Genomic DNA, 25305 nt, shown 5'->3' with positions numbered 1-25305 from the left:
TTCCTATAATACACCTTATATGAAATTCTAATATCCGCATATCAGATTTTCAATTCAATAATGATATCAATTTATAAGGCTCTATTATCAGATATAACACTAGCCAGTTTATTTACTTCATCATTCGTCATAGACTTCAATGCAAAGACAATTCCAATCAAGCATAAAGTAGTCATATCCCTTAGGCCTCCTTCAAAATATAATATGGTCGATCCAAGCATAAAAGATATCCATCAATTTTGTTTAAGACTATCTTAATTGTCTCCCCATCAAGAAATATAGGAAAATTACTCCAAGCATCCATACCCTTATACCTTAAACTAGCATACACTTCCCTAAATCTCTGTGCACCATCTACTAGTTGAATTCCTTTGAAATTATTAAGTTTGTTGTGATCATACTCTTCCAAAGAAACATGAATATTACATAAAAATTTCTTCATTACATAAAAATTTGTTGGAAATAATAGAAAATGCACCAATTAGATTGCTCAATGTCAAAATAAATGGTTTAAATTTAAAACTATGTCTTTCCTCACTATTACCATTGATAATATTAGGGTTCACCACTAGAAAATATTTCAATCAAGAAAAATACCTTTGAATAATTCTTCTTCTCTTCCCCTCGTGCTCTGCTTCTCTTCAATCACAATTGCACAAATAAATTTTGAATAAGCAATATATAGTCGTCAATTAGGGTTTCCTCAAAAAGGTGATACAGTATACCTGAAGTCACCAATTTTTTTTTTGAACCATCAGATTCACTCAGATTCCACAAGAAATCACTTTCTTCTACAATGCTAAGAAGAACCCAAAACCAAGTCAAGAGGGGGAGATATGATTTTAAAATATCTCCCTTAGACACAACTATCTAAGTTAGTTACCAAAAGGAGGGTCTACACTAACATAAGGAGTAGATCCATCCTCAATCTTTTCTTTAGTATTATCATCATATTTATTCACCCAGTTCATATTCATCTTCTTCTTCTCTTTATTGATAGCAATCTTCCTTTATGGACTATTAGATTTTTCCATTCTTCTTCTACAATGTCTCACAATATGACCCATCTTGTTACAATTATGATATACCAGATCTCTTTGAGATTTTATACCACTCATCTAGTTTTTTTTTAGTCTTTTTTATTCAAAATCTTTATGTCCATATGTATTGCAAGCATAACATACTCCATTGAAAGAGTGAACATAACTTAAATTCGTATATCCATTTCTTATCATCCTAGTTCTACATTTAGTAGCCTTATACCCAAAATTATTACACAAGTAGCATCTTATTCTAATAGATTGATTTTTGTTTTGACTTCTACATTCACTATCTATATGCCCAAATAATTACATGAAACATAATTACCATTAAAAGAAGAATACTTTATAGGAGCAGAAGAAGCTCTCTGAACATATCTTGTGTTTCTGAAGCTTCAATTTTCTTATCTTTTTTATCTTTCATATTTTCTTTCTATTTATCCTTTTTGGAACATTCACCTTCTTCAAAGAAAAGTCCACTTTCTCATCTATCTTTGAGAATTCAGAACAACATCTAACACTTCACTACCACTTTTGAGTTTTAATCCATTATCAGTCTAATCTCTTGCAGCTTCCAATTCCTTCTTAAATTTGACTTCTTATTCAATATTTGCACACTTTTTGGTCTTCTCATCAACCTTTATTCCAAATTTGATAATAAATTTATTTCCTTTTATCAAGCAGGGTTCTTAAAAAATAAATTTTCGCAACTACTGTTTTGTGTTTCTCTCTCCTATCATCCAGGTCTGCCAAAAAATAACTCAATTATTCCATGTAAACAATACCATCCACATCATTTCAACATTATAATCCATATCATCCACATCATTCAATTATTTTTCAAACATATTGTTGAAAATACATGATCTACCTCAACACTTAAGCTGATTCTTTAGGAACCAAAGCTCAGATACCAATTGTTGAAGACTATCTAAAGGTGAGGGCAGGGTGAATCAACATTATCAAAAACTTGATCATATTAAGTCATTTGTGTGTGTGTGTGAAAAGTGGACCTGTATCTGTATCTGGAATACACAATAGTTCAATTAACTCATTAGATGCATGGTTAGTAAATCAACAATCAATGAATAATAAACCATTACAAAGCAACCTATTGCCTTCTAGTAGATGTGAGTTTAGATTACTCTCAGATTGCTAAGCTATCCACTGACTAGACAACACCTAAACGAAGGATTTTTAAATCTATATGAGCATGAATATGAGCTAAATGGATGCAAGATTTAAGCTAGATATGCAATATTAATCTAACATGATTTAAGTAATATATGAATATTTAAGATAAATGATTTAAGCAATATGAAATAACTAATATGCAATATCTCAATGCAAATTCTCAATGAACCTAGAGCAAAAACAACATAATAACAGTATATTCTCCAGGATCTTTTAATGAGAGATGAGAGCCTGAATTTATAGAAAATTTAGAAGGAAACCAAAGGCTGAGATCAAATGATGATGAGTGGTAAAGATTTTCCAAGAGGAAGCACAATCTGGGTGAATTGATGTGATTGGATGCTTTTCTTAGTTTTAAAGGAAATTGAACTAAAATTAAGATAAAATCAAGAAAAAACTGATTTATTCTCTATTTCATTCAATTTTAATATTTAATTGTTTTAATTGCTTTCTTTGAGATTATCTATCAATTTTTAATTTGTTTTTTCAAGATTATCTCCAATTGATTTCTTTTCTCAAATTTTGATTCTTTTTTTGTCAATTAATTCATTTTTTCATTTATTTCCTTTTTTGAATATTTATGGAATTTTTTATTTTTTTTTTCAAATTAATTCCTCTTTTTGATGATTTAATGACAAATTGATTTATTTAATTAAATATGCTAGTATATTTAATAAAAATAAATAATATAATTGTTTAAAATGATTTACTTGGAATGATTTAATTAATTAATTAAATATTTAATTAATATTGGTTGATTAATTTTTCCATGTAACATTTCATGATTAAAGAATTAATTATGTGCTCAATATTTATTTAATTGTCTTTGGTTAGGACCTTGGTGATGTTGTCGAGATTAGGGGCCCATGGTTTAGATGACCATTTTTAGGGTATTACATTTGGCCCTCTTTGAATATGTGAGAGCAACGTGTTGGTTCAAAGAAAATTTGATGTCTAGGAGATACCAGATCTGAACTTGATTGATCACAAACTAGATGAAGAGCGAGGTATTCAGCTTGTTTTGAAGTGATGAAACTGAATAGAGTTGATTAAAGAGAAACTGATCCTGAACTTGATTGAACTAGGACTGATAGAGAGAAAAGATACCGAACTTGAACTTGATTGATCAAGAAGCGGATCTTATTGATCTAGAACTTGATTGAACTAGATACAGTGAGCGAAGATAAAATCAATCTTGAACCTGATGGATCAAGATACGATGAGTGAAGATAAATTGTCCAGCTTGATTCAGTGCGATGAAACTAAACACCTGCTTAGATTGAGTGTGATCAAAGATACTCTTTAAACCCTTCATTGAGTTTAAACGAATAATCAGCTTGATGAAAAGCTATGAAACTGATTAACGTTAAGAGACTGATTTAGACAAAGACAATGTCAGCTTGATATGAAGTGATAAAACTGATATGCCCCTAGAGATTGATTTGATGAAGCTTAGCTGCTCGACTTGTAATGAAGATTTTTGAAAGAAATTCTTGACTTTGAGGTCATAAGATTATGAGTATGCCCCCTTGGGAGAGAAATTGAAAGATAGCGAAGGTACATCATTATAGGTAATTGTTTAGCGATAAGTTATTTGAGCACAAAGATTAATGTTGAAGATTAAAATCAGAGTTAATGTGCGAATTAAATTGAGATTTAGCGTTGATTAATGAGAAATTGAGCACAAATTGAAGAAGAGAATGAGCAGTTGATGAAAGCGCTAAGTGGTCAATGTCATGAAATTTTGATTAGAGAATTGACGTCATATTTCGATTTCGATCCCGAAAATGGACTCAAAACAACCGATTTACAAGCTCTTGATTTGATTTCATCATACTTGTATTGATTGATTATGAGATGTTGTTCTATATGCTTTATTCTATATGTATGCATATCTTTTCAGTATACATGAATGAATGCAAATGGAATATGGATGTTTATTTTTGTTTCTTTTTATGCAAATAAATGATGATGTAAATGAATGAGGAGAATGGGTAACTAGTAATGCAAATGTTTATTTTTCTTCATGCAATAATATGAATGAAAATAAGTATAAAATGAAATGTATGGATCTATATAAGACGCTCATGTATGCAGCTAACATCTCAATACACAAGTACTCAATTGGAGAAACGATGATGAAAAAGAGACCACTTAGCTAAGAAATGATGATGCTTCCAACTTCTCATTCAGAAGATAAAGAAATCAGTGTTACCATACCGAAATCACTCTAAATTCACAAGATGCAGAATGAAATACAAGATGAGATGCAAAATGAGATGCAACTAAAACCTAGTCACTAGATTTGAAAAGCTTTATTTTCATCATTGAGCATTTTACAAACATAGCAGGAAGATTAGAGTTCCTTTCTTTTCATGTGCTCTATTAATTATCTTGTTCGCAATGACACTTTTTTAGTTCATATCCTTGGACATATTTCGCAGGGACCTGGATTGCATGATAAAGAAATTCCCTCAAAATAGACAAAGAAATGATGCAAACCTCCCTATAGCATACAAATAAGCAGAGTCGAGGTATGTGTGGTGATTTCACCTTAATGTGAAGGGACTTATCACAGACACCCAACAGATTAGATATTTTCAGATCATTGAAATCATTCCTACAAGAAAATATTATTCCCCCAATCCTTGCTCCTCTTAGTCAAGATAGACTTCCTCAAGTTATTTAGAGGGATAATAATCGAAAACCAATATAAAAGACAACACACAAAGAAAATTTTCATGCATAGCTCAAATTGTTTAGTGATTATTTTCAGTAATGTTGTTTTACTTGTGTACTCAGTGATAAAACTCTGTAGTAGTTAGGAGATAGGTGACTGACTCAGAGTGAATGACCAGGTATCACTGACATAAAGATGACTTGGTTGATACTTCTTAGGACATGTAAATTGATCAGTCAATTACCCTAAGACTAGGACATTGATCAGTTTCAAGCCATGAGGGTTCCAATGAACCAGGATGTCACAAAAGTGATTGAAATATGTACAAGCTAAAACAAAGATGCAACATTTCAGTACAAGAGATAAGACTAACCTGGACAAAATCCAGTAGCCATACTGATTTATGTCATTGTTTTGATTTGATCATTGATAAGAATGTCTAGTTTCAAATTGTAAGTACCCCGTATAAGACCAATTTGTCTAGTTTCGAGTGTACCCTTCCTTGTATAGGACGTGTTGATGTTTGATAGAGCTAACAGATTGATAAACAAGACATGCGATAAGTCTGATTGTAGATTTTGAGAGTTTGTCTGTGGTTGATTTGGTTTGAAGGATAGTCCGTGCTTTCTTGTTTTGATTTTTTCAGTTTATTGATTTTGTGAGTTTTTTATTTTTAGGATTTTTTTTAGGACATTTTATGATTTTTAGGATTTTGTTCAAGATATTTTATGATTTTTTAGGAGTTTTTTCGGGATATTTTATGATTTTTAGGAGTTTGTTCAGAATATTTTATGATTTTTAAGGATTTTGATGTTTGCTCCTAGTGTCTAGCAAGGCAAAAGGGATTTTGAGTACATGAGTGGATAAGCGAATGATGGTGGACACTTTCAAGGACTATCTCACAATGTTAATCCAAGCACAGGGTCCAGATATAGCAATGTAAACCAAGGATTTTGGTGATGTAAAGCAAGGATTTTAGCAATGTAAAGCAAGGATATAGCATAACAAATCCATATGGTCCAAAGAAGTGGCCATGTCAAGACATTTGTGGAAAGATTTTTTTTGCATTTTGTCCATAGTGTTGATCAAGATCAAGGAATAGATATGGATAGGGGACAAATAGGATAATCAAGATCAAAGGTGGTAATGAAGGATGTAAGCAAGCAATGGATAGGAGCTAAAGGGCCTGGATCAAGTGCAATATATAGGACATACAAAGGTTGTAAAGAACCTTAACCTTGTCAAGATCAAAGGTGGAAAAGGGATATGAATGTAGATAGAGAGAATGAGGGATAATGGAGGATGAAGGATAATAGATGGATGTACATGGATGAAACTTTCCCCCAGTGAAAGTGCAAAAGGATAATGGATTACACATGATGCCTGTTTGTCATGTTTTCATTATGGTACTTGTCCAAGGCACCACAAGAGGTGGTTTTCACTTGTGGATGAAATTATTTCTCTTTACTTTTTTTCTCGATATATTTTTTTACTTTTTCATCATTTTTTTTCTTTTTTGGAAGATAATAGAGGCATGACAGGGGATGGAAGAAGGACCCCAACATCTCACTTCTCTGGATTGTACCCTTGGAATATGAGTTGCAATAGACCATGGCTACGAAGGTATGCTCAAAGATGTTGGTAGGATAATGAAATGAAACTATGGCAAGGATTTATGCAAAGGATTGGATAAGAGGGATGGAAGGGTGAAAAAGAGGTGTTGGATAATGGATGGGATGTTGGAAGAATTGTGTATGGCTAGATGGAAATGTTGGAAAGATCAACATTGGCACAAATCTTGAGGGATGGTGGACATATCGAAGAGAAGTGAATCTTAGATTTTGAGATTTGGATGGAGGAAAGGTTACAAATTTTGGGGCATAAGAACCCAAAATGGATGAAGGAGGTGATGGAGGAATAGAATAGGAAGGTTTGGATGGAGGAACAACAATTTTGGATGCCAATTTTGATTTTTCTTTAGACTGTTGTACTTCAAGAAGCCGCTTAGGGATCCACATGGTTTTTGATTTTTCATGCTTTTGTACTTCCTTAGAGCGCATAGCTTGTACAAGTTTCTTAGGAACCGATATAAATTTTGACTTTGCTTCTTTCTTTGTGGGCCTTTGTGGCATTTTGTATTTTCTTTTTCTTTTTGGATCATATTTTTCTTTGTTTTGACATGTTTATTAGATGGGACATGTTGATCCTTGAATACATGTGGATTGCTTGATTTATGAATTTTATACTTCGCATCCGAATTGCTTGGAGGGAGAAAAGAATGTGTGGATAGATAGGAATTATATGGAGGTATTTTAGATGGATGGAAGGTACTCGAAGATGTGTGCCTTTGTTGATTCTGCATAAGGGATGGAGGGATATAGGGACCTAGAATGGATGGAAGCGGTGAAGGAGAAGGCATGTATTTGGATTTAACTGGAGAAATGTAGGATTTATGAGGGATACCAACATCTTGAGAAATGTCCCTTAGGCCATGACCTTTAACATTTTATTTAATATGGAGGGGTTCTTGCTTGTGGAGATTTACCCCTTTGCCTTTACAAATATTTTGACTAGTAGGATACACTTTGCTATGGAAAGAAGGCATGAGTCCATTATGAGATGGAGGTGGAATGTAGGGAATGATAGGATCATGAGAGGGATTTGTAGGCATGATGGATCCTTGAGGTGAATATGGAGGATTATGAAAAGGAGATGAAGGGATACTTTGATCTTGACATGGAAGAGGACCATTGGACAAAGTAGGAAGGGTGTTTGACTCTTCATTTTGAATAGGACCATTTGAAAAGGTGGAAGAGGCATTATGATCTTGCTTAGGAAGTAGATTAGGAATGGGATATGGAAGGATGGTTTTCTCTTGAGATGGAAGGGGGTCATCTTGGAAGAAATGGAAAGGTATAAGGGGATCATCATGGGATTCTAGGGAGGTAGGATCTTTTTCAACCAGTGGATGGGATTGGAGAGTTTTGGTGCCTTGATCTTGATTTATGATAGGACTTGTTTCTTCATTTTTTAGATTATCCTGTTGACATGGAGTCACTTCTAAGGAAGGGGTAGTTTTTTTGATAGGCGTAGGGGATTCTTGGAAGGTCTCCATATTTTGGCATGATGGGGAAGCATTTTGAGTGGGACTCTCTAGAGTGGCTACGTTTGGAATTGGAGTGCATGATGGCATAGCATTGGGATTTTAAAATCTTGTGAGGAACTTGTATCAGTATTGGGATTAACTTGGATTTCCATAGGAGATAGCCCTCGAAGGTAAACATGAGAAGTTTCATTGTTTGAAGGAGATGAAGACATCATGGAAGGGATGGAGGCTACATAGGGAGCCTTGCTAGACATAGATTCATGATTTTTATCATGCTTAGAAATAGTTCCTTCTTTTTCTTCAGGCGAGTCATTAGGATCTTGAATTTCAATGACACCATTATCAATAAGATCTTGAATCTTATGTTTTAATTCCATGCATTTCAAAGTCTTATGTTCATTTTGTCTATGAAATACACAATACTTACTCACAAATTCACATCCCCATGTGGTCTTTTTAGGCAATATGATAAGATTATGCTCAAGAAGCTCTTTCAAAGTGGACTCAATAGATTGCCCCAAAGGTGTAAATTGTCTATCTAGAGGATATTTGGAGGAAATGTCTTTATGTCTTGGTGAAGGTGTCTTGTGAGCTTGTTTGAGATTCGGCTTTTGAGTCTCGATTATTTGTTAGCTTTTGATTGTCAAATCATATAATTGTTTTAGCATTCCTTGAAGTTTATCACTCTTGATATCATGCATTTGTTTTTCAAATGGAGTCATTGATTTATTTTGTTGCATTTTCATGTCATATATTTCTTTCTTGATATCTTGAAGCATTTGAGCCAAGGTAGCCATGGGATTCTTACTTTTATCAGAATTTTTAGAAGAGCTTCTAGTTTTAACAGGCATTTTCAATCGACGGGACCAAGAGCTAGATGTGTTGCAAAAGTCAAGATCAAATTGTAGCTAGTTGTTTGTTTAACGTAGTGATTGAGTGAAGTAACTAAGATTTGGTCTGGTTTTAGGAATACTCTATCCTGTGTAAGATGTTATCTAAGTTAACTTAGGTTTGATAAGATGTTGTCTGAACTAGCTGAAAGCTATCAACAAAATCGTGCAACGCAATGGCAGGGGTACACTATCAAGATTGTTTATGCTCACGAGGATGATGTCTAGTTTTATGCTCACTGTAGATAGATCTAGACAAGTTTGACTATTTTGACTAACAAGAACAAGAATTCATACGAAAGAGGATTGGACAAAGACGAGATTCTGATAGACAAAGTTTCAATGACTGACGACTACTAGTTTTTTATAAGAGTTGATGTTTTGATGAGTGACAGAGACCAAGTTGGACACGGACAGAGTTTATCAATGAATTGTTTGATATTGTTTGTTTTGTTTTCTCCAATTTTAGTATTTCATTTTCAGTTTCAGGGATGAAAACACAGAAAACATGCAAGATGTATAATAATTCAATCACAACACACTAACCCTATAGAAGCTAGCTTATAGAAGAAAATATTTTCTTGTTGACTTAGGTGCACACCCAATAGCTAATTAGAATACGACTGTTGAGTCTCACGCAATGGATTCTCAACACCGTATTAGCCAACTCCAAACGCTAATGGGGGCACAATATGGCAAGTGTCTTGGGAGAGTTACTATCTCTCTTGCACAAAGATTATCCCCTTTTCGGAGGTGAACCAGGTAGCTTCTATCTTATATTTCTTAGTTAGGAATTGCGTTTGAAATTACCCCTTGAAGTCATGCAAGCATGATTGAGGCCTATAGACCGACAAGGTACCAAAACAAGCTGTAGTCATGTAAACGTGACTGAGACCGCGAGGCCCTACAAAATACTCGATATGAGAGATCTCAAAGAGAAAACTCAAATAATCCCATCCTCTGATACTTTAATCACCAGAGGCCTATTTATTATAGTGAGTTGGAATGCTTAGGTCCATCTGTACTCACTTGTGTCATTCTCATAGGGTGATTACTTTTTCCCACTGTGACAGGCCCGCCAAAGGTACACAAATCTCAAAACTTAGAAAAAAGCTTCGACGGTCTAGATTTCTGATTGTCTGTAAAAGACAAAAGCATACTCTCCTACCTCTCAGATTTTTTTGACAACACAAAAGACATTTTTTCTTTAACCAGATAGCAATTTAAGTGCGTAAAAGTTAATTTAAAGAATATACGATGTTTGGTCAATTATCTTTAGGCAACCTGCAAAACCAACACATCAGTAGTCATGTTGTTTTTTTATTCTTTGACAGGCATATGTTGGATTGATAAATTCTTTGTCAAGTGGACCTACAAACATTAAAAGCCCAAAATTAATTGCCAAAATAACATTAAAAAATCATCAAAAGAAAATTCTAGCATGCAAACTGTAAATTAAACTAATCTAACAAGAATTTCCATTTTTTATGACTATCCTAGTTATGACAGTTTTGGTAGCACTGCACTCTATCGTTTATAACTTTTCAACAAGAGTTATTTTGGAACATCGCTTCAATGGAAATGTGGGCAACTTGGTTTTATAGAACATATTTAAATTTTGTTTAGATCAAACTGTTCAATAAAAAGTTATGCCCTTCGAACAGAGACCATATTTGACTGTCACAAAAGAATAACTAAAATAATAGTACTGCACTCTATCATTCATAACTTCCAAACCAGAAATTCTTAGGAAACTCGCTTCGGTGAAACTATAGAAACTTTGGTTTTCAACAACATATCAAACATTGGTTTAGATCCAATGGTTCAATAAAAAGTTATGCCCTCCAAAAAGAGACCATTTTTTACTGTAACAGAAGAACAAGCAAAAAGAATGAATTTTATTTGTAAATTTAACACATATTTATTAGTTATAAAAAACAAACATTAAATTTTTTCAAGAAAAATTAGAAATCTTGTAGTCGTGGGTTTGAGCCCCATGATGGTTGCCAAAAATGTGTGTGAAAAGTGGACCTGTATCTGTATCTGGAATACACAACACTTCAATTAAGTCATTAGATTCATGGTTAGTAAATCAACAATCAATGAATAATAAACCATTACAAAGGGACCTATTGCCTTCTAGTAGATGTGATTTTAGATTGCTCTCAGATTGCTAAGCTATCCAATGACTAGACAACACCTAAACGAAGTATTTTTATATCTATATGAGCATGAATATGAACTAAATGGATGCAAGATTTAAGCTAGATATGCAAGATTAATCTAACATGATTTAAGTAATATATGAATATTTAAGATAAATGATTTAAGAAATATGAAATAACTAATATGCAATATCTCAATGCAAATTCTCAATGAACCTAGAGCAAACACAACATAATAACAATATATTCTCTAGGATCTTTGAATGAGAGATGAGAGCCTGAATTTATAGAAAATTCAAAAAGAAACCAAAGGCTAAGATCAAATGATGATGAACAGTCAAGATTTTCCAAGAGGAAGCACAATCCAGGTGAATTGATCTGATTGGATGCTTTTCCCAGTTTTAAAGGAAATTGAACTGAAATTAAGATAAAATCCAGAAAAAAAAATGATTTATTCTCTATTTCATTCAATTTTAATATTTAATTGTTTTAATTGCTTTCTTTGAGATTATCTATCAATTTTTAATTTATTTTTTCAAGATTATCTCCAATCGATTTCTTTTCTCAAATTTTAATTCTTTTTTTGTCAATTAATTCCTTTTTTTATTTATTTCCTTTTTTGAAGATTTATGGAATTTTTTTTTTTTTTCAAATTAATTCCTCTTTTTGATGATTTAATGGCAAATTAATTAATTTAATTAAATATGCTAGGATATTTAATAAAAATAAATAAGATAATTGTTTAAAATGATTTACTTGGAATGATTTAATTAATTAAATAAATTTTTAATTAATATTGGTTGATTAATTTTGCCATGTGACATTTGATGATTAAGGAATTAATTATGTACTCAAGGTTTATTTAATTACCTTTGGTTAGGACCTTGGTGATGTTGTCGAGATTAGGGGCCCATGGTTTAGATGAAATTTTTTACGGTATTACAATTTGAAGAACAAAAAATATCCCAATACATGTTCATGAAAGTAAACAAATAAATTGGCAAACTCTCTCACAAGAACACTAAGAATTTTACATGGAAAACCCAAATTGTGAAAAACCATTGTGAGATTAAAACTCACAATATATATATATATATATATATATATATATATATATATATATATATATATATATATATATATATATATATATATATATATATATATATATATATATATATATATATATATATATATATATATATATATACACGTATTCAAGGCAATATACAAAACTAATCTCCTACAATAGAATAGAAATAGTAGATTGAACTATATACAAAATAGCTTTTGTTAGAATGCAGATAATAGTTTGAAATGTATACTCATACATATGCTCAATACAACTCTTAATCTTTGCACTTCCTTTATGATATTGCTTTCACTTCCACCACTAGCACTCCATTTTCACATCATCTATCCTCCTTACTCTAACACAACCAATTCACTCAATATATATCAATTAGATCCAAAATAAAATTTGCTTGTTCAAAAAAAAGAATATGAAATGTATACATAGCATCGACCAAAAAAAAAATCATCCAAATGGTATAAGAAATGTGTGAAGGTTCACACCAAGTTGACAGACCTTCCACCAAAAACCTTTTTGCACAACCACTTGGACGAAAATGCACAGAACGACTCAACACAAGAAAATTGTTCACCCCAAAAGAACCACAACATCTTGAATGAGTAGTGCAATCCAAATTGACAACATGATCATCAAAGATATATCTGGTATACACACTCATTTTAGACCACAATAAGTTTCATCAAAATATATCTATGTGGCTATGTATTTCGTAGCCACCTCATCATTTTTTAGAAATTTTTGAGATTTTTCACTTCCACTAAATTTTTCTTTAGTCAAAATGAGATTTTCCAAAAAAACTAGAAGTACACATTTGTAGAGCTTATAGTCAATAATCTAGACATGCAATTTTTTTAATATTTTTATTATTTTAGTAATATTTTTTATAGAATATTGTAAGTAGGTTGTTGATATTAAAAAATAGGCCAATTAGAAATTAGAGGAAAACTATTAAACTATATTATAATACTTTACCAAAATATTGTGCACTAGAGGAGAGAATCTTCCCCAAAAGAGTATAAATGCTTTCTTTACAATGGTAAACTATTAGAGAAAATGGGGGGTCAAATAAAAACTATTGAATTTTTGTATGCTTCGTTCTTTTGAGACAAGGTTTGATTTATAGGTTTAGCCAATTTTTGCTGATGCTTTCTGATTTGAACTTGTGGATCTTGGTTTACTAGATTCTAGTAGTGGAGGGTAAGATGGAGATCTACCCTTGTGTTCATATTTTTTTTTATTGTTTTCTTTGACTCTTCTAACGATAAATAGGTTGTTCTAGATATTAGTGATTGGAAATGGGATTGTCATCATCTCTCACATCATCCTCTAATTATCTAAAGTATTCCACTGATGTTACCCCTTTTTGGGTAATATTGGTGTATCTTGCATTATAGTTTTGGTGTAAAATTGACTTATGAGACTATAAAAAAATTCTTTAGATTAGTTCCTAGAAGTGGCCTTGGATACTAGTAACTTGTCTCATAATTCCTATGCATGTATTCTTGTAGACATTGATCTACTAAAATCTTTACGTAGTGATATTTTTCTATAGGTGAATGAGTACCCTTGGTCCCAAATGTTAAATTATGGGGGCACCCCTTTCATTTTAGGTGATGTTTTCTAATAGGTTATTAACCTCTGGTTGTTCTTGTAGATCTTCTACAATATCTTCCTCAACTTGATGAAATAATTCTATCGCTAGCCATCTCATTACATTTCTAGATGATTTAATTGATGATTTCGATGATTACTATTGATATGGTACCCATTTCTCCCTTGCCTTGTAATACCTCTCTAACCCTAACACGATAGAATAGGTATTATCTTACCAAACCTACACTCAGATGCAAATGAAGTAAGTATTGAAATGATAATAAATGTAGATAGAGATTCTTATTAGATCTAGTGATCACTATGATCATAAAATTTTCTACTTATATGGTAAATTATTAAAGGTACCATGTGTGTAGGGGCAAAAGTGAGACTAAGAAAACCCTAATCCCACTCTCATGTACACAATCATGGAATATGAAAGAGCCTAGGGAGGTAACGCACTTCAGCTACTTCTTGTGAGAAAGAGAGAGCCAAGGATTACCTCTTAGGGTTTCTATATCCTTGCTATAAATGAGAGATAAGAGAAATGCAAAGTGCAGATTTGAGTGATTTAACCTAGAATGCAAATATACACAAGCAACCCTAATCTAGAAATGCAGAACTAAAAAATAACTGATATACCACTGAAAAGTATAGATTAAGAGACAAATTCCGAGGTGCACCTGTGCAAGGAATCTAAACCAAAATGTTCGAGACAGGAGGTCTATGCCCCTGTCCTGATTTTGTAGACTGGAAGTTATAACTAACAGACTATGATTTGAAGACTTCAAGTTGTTGTTCTGCCAAAATCTACCAATATTAGAGAGGACCAAGGTGCCACACCCCTATCCTAGGTAGGACCAATGCGCCATGTCCCTATCCTAGGGGTTTTTGCTGAGATTTGGTCCCTTGAACTATCTCTGTGTGCTCTGTTGGTCCTGAAATTTGCAAGAACGCTCAGATCCTGAATCTGCACCTATAGTTGAAAATAGGGTTTTGGGTGGCTATATAGGGTTTTGCCTTAGTCAAACCCCTATTTTGGTGATTTACTCCTCAAAATATAGCCAATTTGTATAGTAAAATAGTGTGTGCAAGATCCTAGAATGAATGCAAACAATCTAGAGATACCCTAAAGAGTAAACACTAAATGCTTGTAATTGACAAAGTAAATACTCTAAATAAATGATGCAAAGTGATGAATGTAAGTAAAATTGATGTAATGAAGCTTCATAAAAAGATATGGAAACAACATGAAACCACACCCAACCCTAAGGGAGAGGTACAAGCCAATCTTTAGTCGATGATCTCCTATTGCTTTGCTACATCTTCAAAAGCCCCCAATTGATGAAAGAATGCTTGATGAATGCTTGATAGGTGTTATTGAATGTTTTTTAAAACTTCAAAAGATCTTCTCTTTTTCTACATAGAAGGCTCACTGTGTTCGCTTTGCTAAAAACCCCTCTAGATGCCTTCACATGAAGAAAGAGAGCTCTTATGTATGAAACCCTGGATCTTAATTTCATCTTTAGGCTGACCTAGGATTTGAATTTACCAGCAATTTCTTGGGGTTAAGCATTATAATATCAAGGATTTGATAGTTCTGATACTTAATGTAAAGTATAGATGCCAATAGCTAACAAGATGAGAGGGGGGGGGGGGTGAATCATACAAACTTAAACTTCCATAAAATCAATAGATTCATCCTCGATGACTTATACTTCAGTAACATAACCAAAAACTGCTAAACATGTTAACTCATAAACACATAATCATCATAACACTCATAACACCAGATTTAATGTGGAAACCCAATTAGGGAAAAACCACTATGGGATTTCGGACCCACTAAGAAATATACTCTTCTAGAGTATGCTCGGTTAAAAGAAAATCCTGTTAAAGATTACAAACACATTGCTAGATGTGACCTAGTTAAGGGATTTCCCTCAGATTTGTTAGGATCTTCACTTTGTTAGAAGTGACCTTGTCAAAGGATTTCAAACACTCATTTAGAATGTTACCTTGCTAGAGGGTTTACAAATAAGACTGTTAAGTCCACTCGGTTAAGAGATTTTCTGTCACTTACAAAATAATAGTAATAAAAATCTATCTGCAACTTCACATCTAAAATGCTAAAGCAGATTCTTATTTGCTCAAAATAATCTAGTCATAGGACTTATCTTGTCCCTCTATTGGGCTCTCTACTCTATTATTCAAATAGGTCTTCAAGCTTCTGTGCTCAGTAATCACTATGTAGCATCCTTGTGCCTACACTTGCCCACATACATTGTTTATTAACAATTCCTTATTTATAAACAATTGCTAACCGCTAAATCTCCTTGATCACATTTCTCATGATCAATCTTAGCTATCAGATCTTCAAACTTGACTAGGTTCAATGTATCCTTCCAATCTGAAAACATTTTACCTTGCCTCGGGACTTGCATTCCCTTCTTGGAACTTGTACAAGGTTATTGCAGTTCAATCTGTGTTGTAGATCTTCCTGTTGATTTTCCTTTGTCATAGATCCTTAATAAACTTCATGCATGACATACCAATGATTTATATATCTCCAGCTAATTGTTGTCCTTCATTAAATAATGCTTTTATCCATCCAATGCACACTGTCATAACTCAATTGCAACTCAGTAAATACTAAACTTTACTTAGTAGACATTCTGCCTTCATTAACCGATATCGATAACCTTAGGGTTTACCGACTAGGTTCTTTACTCGGTGACATAGTATAGTATTAACCTTACAACCAACAACATATGTAGGATATCAAAACAATCTAACTATCATGATCTCATCATTGTCTAACTCGGTAATAGTTTCCCATTGAATAACTTATTCCTCCTCTTATTCATCACATTCTTTCTGTGTCTTTTACCGACATCTTAATTCTCTTCTAATCAATCTTCTCAAGATATGGCAACATCATATTGAATCAGATAATCAATTTCTTGATATTAATGACAAAATAATGTTATAAAGATAGTTATCATCCTTCTTCACTTATATCAACAATCTTCAACAACCTTCTCAATATCCTTATTGAATATCAACAATCTTTCTTTCTACTGAAATGCCAACAATTGAATGTTCTTTAAGACTTCAAAAGATCTTCTCTTTTTCTACATAGAAGGCTCCTTGTGTTCACTTCGCTAAAAACCCCTCTAGATGCCTCCAAATGAACAAAGAGAGCTCTTATGTATGAAACCCTAGATCTTAATTTCATCTTTAGGCTGACCTAGGATTTGAATTTACCACCAATTTATTGGGGTTAAGCATTATAATATCATAGAATTATGCTCCCAAAATTTTGGGAAAAATATCGAGGACCAGGTGCAAAGTGCACTAAGTTCGACCAACTTTTCACAAAATTTTCAAGGCCATTAGATATGATGATATTAGAGCGAACTAAGACAAATGATGGTTCAAGTTCTATTCCTATTAGAGATCCTATTTATTTTAAAACTTTATGAGGAAATAGATGAGAATTTTGTTCATAATGAAAATGTTAACGCTAATAATTCAGATGATGAATATGAATATATTGATGTTGACAATGATTTATCTAAACAACTGTCGAAAGCATTAATCCTAGCTCCAAGTAACAAACAAAGAGACTCATCATTAGATCATGGTCCTTTTTTGGAACTTGTGATAGATCCATCTATTGTGCTTGATTTTGCTCCTTTGGCATGTCGTCCACCTCCCCAAAACACTGATGAGCAAGATTGGGAGGTGGATGACTTACTCGATTATCATTATTCATGATGTATGTTCCCTCTTTCTCTCCTCTCTTGCTTGTTTGTGATCTTCTTATATTTTCTACTATTTGTTGTCCCTAGTGTTTTCTTCTTGAGGATGATGTAAATAATTGAGATCTCTTTTGGTCTCTTCCATGTTGACTCAAAAGAGACATGTGCCCTTCTTCCATGGTGGTTTTTCTTTCCTTTGGGGATGAGGACAATTATATGCATATATATACATGATATATATTATTTATCATAAAAAGCATACACACCCAAGATTTAAGTGAAAATACCCTGTGTTTTTGTCTTGTGATCATTATCCTTTGATTTGTCCTTTCTTGGGGCCATATTATTGTGATAATGTGCTTGTCTTTTTGGGTGTATACTACCTTAAAGCATTTTTTCCTGATAAGGCATACACAATCACTTTAACATGGGGGCATACACTCTGCTCAATGAATACAAATATATTGATGTTGACAATGATTTATCTAAACAACTTTCAAAAGCATTAATTATAGCTCCAAGTAACAAACAAAGTGACTCATCATTAGAGCATGGTCCTTGTTTAAAACTTGTGATAGATCCATCTACTGTGCTTGATTTTGGTCCTCTGGCATGTCATCCACCTTCCCAAAACAATGCTGAGCAAGATTGGGAGATAGATGACTTTCTTGATTATCTTTATTCATGTTGTAGATTCCCTCTTTCTCTCCTCTCTTGCTTGTTTGTGATCTTCTTCTATTTTCTTCTATTTGTTGTACCTAGTGTTGTCTATTTGAGGATGATGCAAAGCATTGAGATCTCCTTTGGTCTCTTCCATGTTGACTCAAAAGACACATGTGCCCCTCTTCCATGGTGGTTTTCCTTTATTTGGGGGATGAGGATAATTCTATGCATATATATACATGATATACATTATTTATCATAAAAAGCATATAGACCCTAGAGTTAAGCAAAACTACCTCGTGTTTTTGTCTTGTGATCATTATCCTTTCATTTGTCCTTTCTTGTGGGTATATTATTGTGATAATGTGCTTGTCTTTTTAGGTGTATCCTACCTTAAAAAAATTGTTCCCGATAAGGCATACACAATTTCTTTAACATAGGGGCATACACTCTGCTCAATGGTCTCTCTCTTTCACATATCTTGATACTCAAGTTACTTAGCGAACTTAGTCTTTTGCTTTGTAATTTTGGTTTTTCTCTTTTCATGACTCACAGTAAGAGGAACTTACTAGTTGGTAGTCACAGTTCCCTCTTTCTCTTTCTCTCATGATCTCCCTTTTATCTTATCATCAAAGTTGTAAGACCCTAAATTCCATTGGGTGCTTGGTGTATCTTGCCTTCTTGGTGAGTTGGTGAATGTTTTCAATGTGAACCCTTGTACTTTATAGAGAGTATGAATGACTTCATACTCCCACTAATGTGTGAGCTAAATGTATGGTCCTTAAATTGCACTCCTGTACAATTTTGATTACATTTAGGTTCCTACCTTAGCATTTGTGCCCCTAGGCCTGATTGGGACCTGATTCTACTCGTATCACTCCAGACTAACTATATTTTAACTTTTTGTATGAATTTGGCATCTTGTCCTAGCCCTAAATTAGGGTAGGACTAGAGTGCCACACTTTGGTCCTAATTAGGAATAGGATGCCATGCTCTATTCCTCCCTAATTGGGCCCTATTTAAAACACTTTTCCCTGTTTCAAAATTGAATAGGAATTGTAGCTTTGTGTCAGTTCATCTCCAAAAATTAGGAATTTTTCCTATGGGCAAGTATAAAAGGATCCTTTCCCCTCTCATTTTGGGATCCATCAACAAGAACACACACATGAGATCAAGCATTCAAGTAATTGAGCAAGTAATCAGTCTTCCTTCAATCCTTGGAGCAACAAGAAAGTCAAGATTCAAGCATTGAAGTGGAGTTTTACATCCTATTTTATCAAAGACTTCATAAAACCCTAATCCCATGTGGAGACAAATAAAACTTCACATGGAGGTTTGTCATTTGGTTTTCAGTCATTATTCAACATCTCCCTCAAAAGGAGAATATTCATTCCCAACAATTCAATTATCTTTTATCTTATTTCTTGGTTAATTCCAAAATTGGGGTTTGACTTTGGAAAGCCCCTATTTACAACCTATTTCCTTTTCTTTCTACGTGTAGAAAATAGGTATGAAGTTGCGATCTTCAAAATATGCATTATTTGCAGAGACAAATCAACCCTTTTTAGCGTGTGAAAAGTTAGGAGGACTAGAGCGATGGGCATTCTAGTCTTGATATTTTTGGAGCCTTTTTAGGGACCAAATCCGAATTTAATTATAATCCTCAGATCTAAGTGTGTGTCTTAGTCCCGCATCTGTAACTCACTGTTTCCACACTTTACCCTCATTTTCAACACTTTACCCTAATTTCAACAATTCAACCCCCTTGAAATCCAATCAGCATTTGGTCATTATCTTCTTGGTTTGTGACTAAATCTATTGGGTTTCACCCCTCTTTTGAATTCAATGGTAAAATTAGCAGTTTTTATCCTTCTATGGTGAAAACCCTATTTTTTCACCCATTACAGTAATAACTATGTTTACACTAAAAACATATACATATTAGCAAAATGATATTTGTGTTCACAATATTATAATGATGATACAATAGAAATAATTTTTCCAAAGAAAATTTTATCAATGTTTATAAATGAGTCTTCCGATTTTTAAAAATAATTGAAACTAAAACTAAATTAGAAAACAATTAAAATATACTGTTAACTAAAATAAAACATATTGAAATGGAAAAAGAAAAGAAAGAACTATGTTATGCTAGAAAATTAAATCGTGTTGACAGATGAAAGAAATAACTTGGAATCAATCTTTGCTCAATCTATTGATGCAAAATATACAATAGTGAATGTGTTGTCTCCAAAATGAACATCTTAAACCATCTTCCACTATTTTATTGACATAATGTAAACCTAGAACTAAAAATTTGTAAGTTATTAATGAAATCTAACTTGTATTCTATAAAAGCATGATTTGATAAATACCATTATTACAAGCAAGTTACTAAAAACATTTTTTTTTTTAACAAAGCTAACAAATAGAGTAAAGAAGGTGAGCATTACAACTATAAATAAACTCTTCTCTACAATCCTCTCCCTTATATAAATGTTATTTGCCATCATAATTGAGATTCCGTTTTAGAACTCCCTAACCATTTTTAGAGACAATCTTTTTTATATGCATAAAAATATCTTCAAACATACGCATATCAACCTATTAAAAAAAAACTTTGAATATGATATACCTGTCGATCTATCTTCATAGATGTGTAAATTAATGATTTTTAAAATTTGATTCTAGTTGGTGGGAGACTTGCAAATTTTTCTTTTGGTGTTCACCATCTCTTCAATTTTGCATTTTGCTACCTCTCAAGAAAAACAAAAAAGATGTTATTGCTCTCACTAATTGAAAGCTAATTAAAGATGCCAATCACGAAGATGTTTAAGAAAACAATGATGATTAAAACCCCTCTCCTTTACTTGACATAACCATAATGCTTAATTATATTTTTGCAGTTGGCCCTTTTGTATTGATCATTTTGTCAAACTATCTACTACATTTCCTTTGTTTAATATTATACTATTTAATTTTTCATTAATATAAAATTTAATAATATTCCTGATTTTCAAAATTTACCATCTACTACATTTCCTTTGTTTAATATTATGCTATTTAATTTTTCATTAATATAAAATTTAATAATATTCCCGATTTTCAAAATTTATCACTCGCCCAAATTCTCTCCACATTTCGATCTCTTAATGGAAATCTTAGTCATTATTATTACTTTGAGATCAAGCAAGCATTATTTATTATATTCTATGTTAAGCACTTGATTAGTAGACAAATCTTCTCTTATATTTAGGCACGTAACATATCTTTATATGTTACTTTACTCTTACGTGGCACAATAACTAATTTGACAAGGAAGATTAAGAAGTTTTTTAATTTGAAAGTTCATTGAAGCTTTTATGTAAGTAGATAGATTCCTAAGTAGCTATCCTTTATTTAGCTAGATTTTATAACTTGAAAAATAAGAAAAGCTTCAATGCATTTTTAAGATAAAAAAGTAATAATCAAATGTATAGAAAATAATACAATTTAAGTATTTATTTCATAATAAGAAAAGAAGTAGTTTAGACCATCACACATGACAAAACAAGTTATTAGTGAACTAAAAGAGACACCCATTAGATAAATTCATTATAATTTGTGATAAAATCTATTTCTAAAAGGAAACCATTAAGAAAATTTAAAGAATAATGATTTTTTATTAATTTTTTTCTACAATTACCAAAAGTATCTCTCCCTGAAAGTGTATAGTTAATGGTAGTTTTATAGGAGAAAGAGCCAAAATTAATTTTAAATAAATGACTAGGAACTATCTATTATTGATCATTAAGGTTTATAATTATAAAATATATTAATATAAAAATATCTCATATATACTATTTAACAAAATTTCAACCAATTAAAATATGAGAACCTACAAAAGTATCCAAACATTGATATAATAAGTATTAAATAGTAGTACAATTGAATTCTGGATCAATTTTGAATACCTTGATACATCTACTTTTACTAGTACTTCTTGACATGTAATAATCTATCTTTGTTGGTACTCTATATATGTGATTACTAATTCCTTGAAGTCATCCTTATTAATTTCTTGCATGAATTTATAGATAAAATTAAGGGAACTAAAAAGGAATTTAAATCTATTTCATACTATATCCTTCTATTGGAGAAGTCTTTGAATACATTTTGAGGCTAATCTTTAGCTCCATCATCTTGTTCATAGTATTCAATTAAAATATCATCTTTAAAGAATATTAGGAAAACAAGATGATCCAATGTTGAAAAAGACTATTGTATTATCTTTTATTACTAAGGTTGTATCTAGTTTTATATTTGTGGAGTCGATTAAGATTAGAAGAATTGTGAGCTTGGTGTTACTAGGTCAAAATAGTTAATCTAGGTAAGGTCATAAGATATTAAGAAATTGATAAACGCACATCCACAATTTCAATAATAGTTAAAATGGTGCAAAAGAATGCAAGTAAATATTCCTTATTATTCTAATTAGGAAATTTCCTTCCCTTATGTAAAATATTCATCCAAGGAAGTGAGGAAGATGCCCATACTTTGATCATAATGGTGAGATGTAACTTATCCTTGTGCTTTTATTCCAATAGATTATGTGTTATAAATAACTATCGTGTTAAGATAGTATGATTATTTTTATCTATTGACTATTTTGTAGCCTATAAGGAACCTATCTTAATTCCTTCTACTTGAATGTAAGAAAACATAGAAAACTAAATTAACTTGTTGTGTTATACTCTCCTAATTGTAGTGGTATTGATAAATAACATTTTTATCTTATGTCATGAACTAGTAGTCTTACTATTTATATTAAAAAGGCATTATATTATATCTTATAGTGGATCATTGATTTCATATTTTCTAATGAGTAATAGTTATTGTTGTTGGGAAACAAGTTGAAGAAAGCTTGCAATATAAACTTTCTTATGTGACTACAAATATGAGAAGATTACCAAATCTAAAATTAAGTCTAAAATTGACATTTTATTACACCATTCAACATAAATATAGAAAAAACCATACCAAAAGATACTCTAGATTTATATAGAGAAACCCTTTTGGGAAAAAAATCCACCAGAGAATGAGGGAAAGTATATAATTATTCTTCAAAAGATAGAATACCAAAATATTGCACTTCACTATACTTATACAAATGATCCTGGGACTACTTGGAAACAATGACAAATAAATGATTAAATAACTATGGCTTGGCTCTAATTTATAGCCAAATCGGTAACAAAAAAAAGCTTTACTATTTTCTCAAAATAAGGTACCAAAACCACTTGCAAAAACCCATACCTTGGAGGATAAATAGCCAATAGAAACAATAAAATAATAAATAACTCTTAAAGTGACTCATCATGGGTGCCAAATGCAAACCCACTTAGTCTTTACACATTTTGAGTGCTTTGAAGCCTATGGTGAATATTCAAACCCTTAAATGGACATGTTTTATCCTCCCAACCATGATCTCCTTATGCATGACTCTTCATGTCTCATTATGGACATGGGAAGAGGTTTATTTTATCCATTTTGATAATTTATATTTATAACCTCTTAAAAATGGAATTGCAAATAGCCATACAATACAAATATTTAATATTTTTCTCACATTTCCTAGGGAACACTTTCCAAAGAACATGTCAAAAAATATGAGTGGCTTAGGATTGCAAGGTTATTGTCATCTTGTCCTAACATTCTCCAACTTTTAATTATAGTTTTCAATTACATCCAAGATATACATAAAAAAAAATCAATTATAGTGATCAAGGCTCGTTGCCTACCTGCACCAAGAAAAAATTTCTATGGTCACTCCCTTCGTAAACAAATCTACAATGTTATCCTAAGTGTCAACTTTCTCTATGAAGACCTTACCATTACCACCCAGTTATAGCACAAATTGGTACTAAACATGAATATTTTTAGCATGATAATGGTGCATAGGATTCTTGGCTAAGCATATAACACTCTCATTGTCACATTCAATACTCACAGTCCTACAATCAAAACCAATGCTAATACCAAGTCTCTATAACTATATCACCTTCTTAAAGGCATTAATAGTAGCCATATACCGTATGTTAGTGGTGGAAAAATCAACCGTGGTCTGCCTCTTACTCATCCAAATCACTGCTCCTCTAAACAAAATGAAAACACAGTCACTAATGGACCTTTGATTGTCCAAGTTACCTGCACAATCTTAGTCAACAAATCTCTTTGCATTCAATGACTTAGACACATCATTAGTATCATGATAAAAAAATAGTAATTATTACCTCTCAAATATCTAAACATGAGATAAACAAAAGTATAATTCTCTTTACCAAGATTAGACACAAACCTGCTGAGAACTCCTACTGCTTGGGCTATATTTGTTCTAGCACAAACCATTGCATATATCAAACTCCCAATGAAAATTTCATAAGGAACCTTAGAAATTTCCTCATAATTATCATTAGAACTTGGACACATGTCTAAATTCAACTTGGTACCAACTAGAAAGGGAATACTAACTAGCTTACAATCATGCATATTAAACCTCTAAACAATAGTATCAACATACTTACTCTAGATTAACCAAAGCTTTCCATGAGCCCAATGTCTACTAATATCCATATAAATAATAAATTTTGTAGCCCCTAAGTCTTTCATATCAAATGTGAGCTAGAAAGTTGAACATTGAGTTCTCTAATCATCACCTTGTTGTTACCCATAAACATGTTGTCAACATACAATACAATGATTGGTATTTGATCATCAATAAACTTAACATAAATACAATGTTCTTCCTCACTTCTATTATAACCCAACTTTAATACAAAAGGATCAAATTTTTGGTACTACATCTTGGGTGACTGTTTCGGACCATACAAAGATCTCTTTAAAATTTTGCACAACGTTTTTTCTCTCCATTTAAAAACAAAACCATCACTCTATCACATATAAATATCCTCCTCCATATCCCCATAAAAGAAAGAAATTTAAACATCTATTTCCTCTATTTCAAATCACAAGTAGTAGGAATAAAAAATAGGAATCTAATATTTGTCAGTTTTGCAACAAGAGAGAAAAGTTCACCAAAATCAACTCTCTCTCTCTCTCTAGGATAGCTCTTAGCTAC

This window comes from Cryptomeria japonica, chromosome 6, assembly GCF_030272615.1.
Source record: "Cryptomeria japonica chromosome 6, Sugi_1.0, whole genome shotgun sequence".
In the NCBI taxonomy this organism is placed as follows: domain Eukaryota; kingdom Viridiplantae; phylum Streptophyta; class Pinopsida; order Cupressales; family Cupressaceae; genus Cryptomeria; species Cryptomeria japonica.
The sequence above is the reverse complement of the archived record's forward strand: the minus strand, read 5'-3'. Positions refer to the sequence as shown.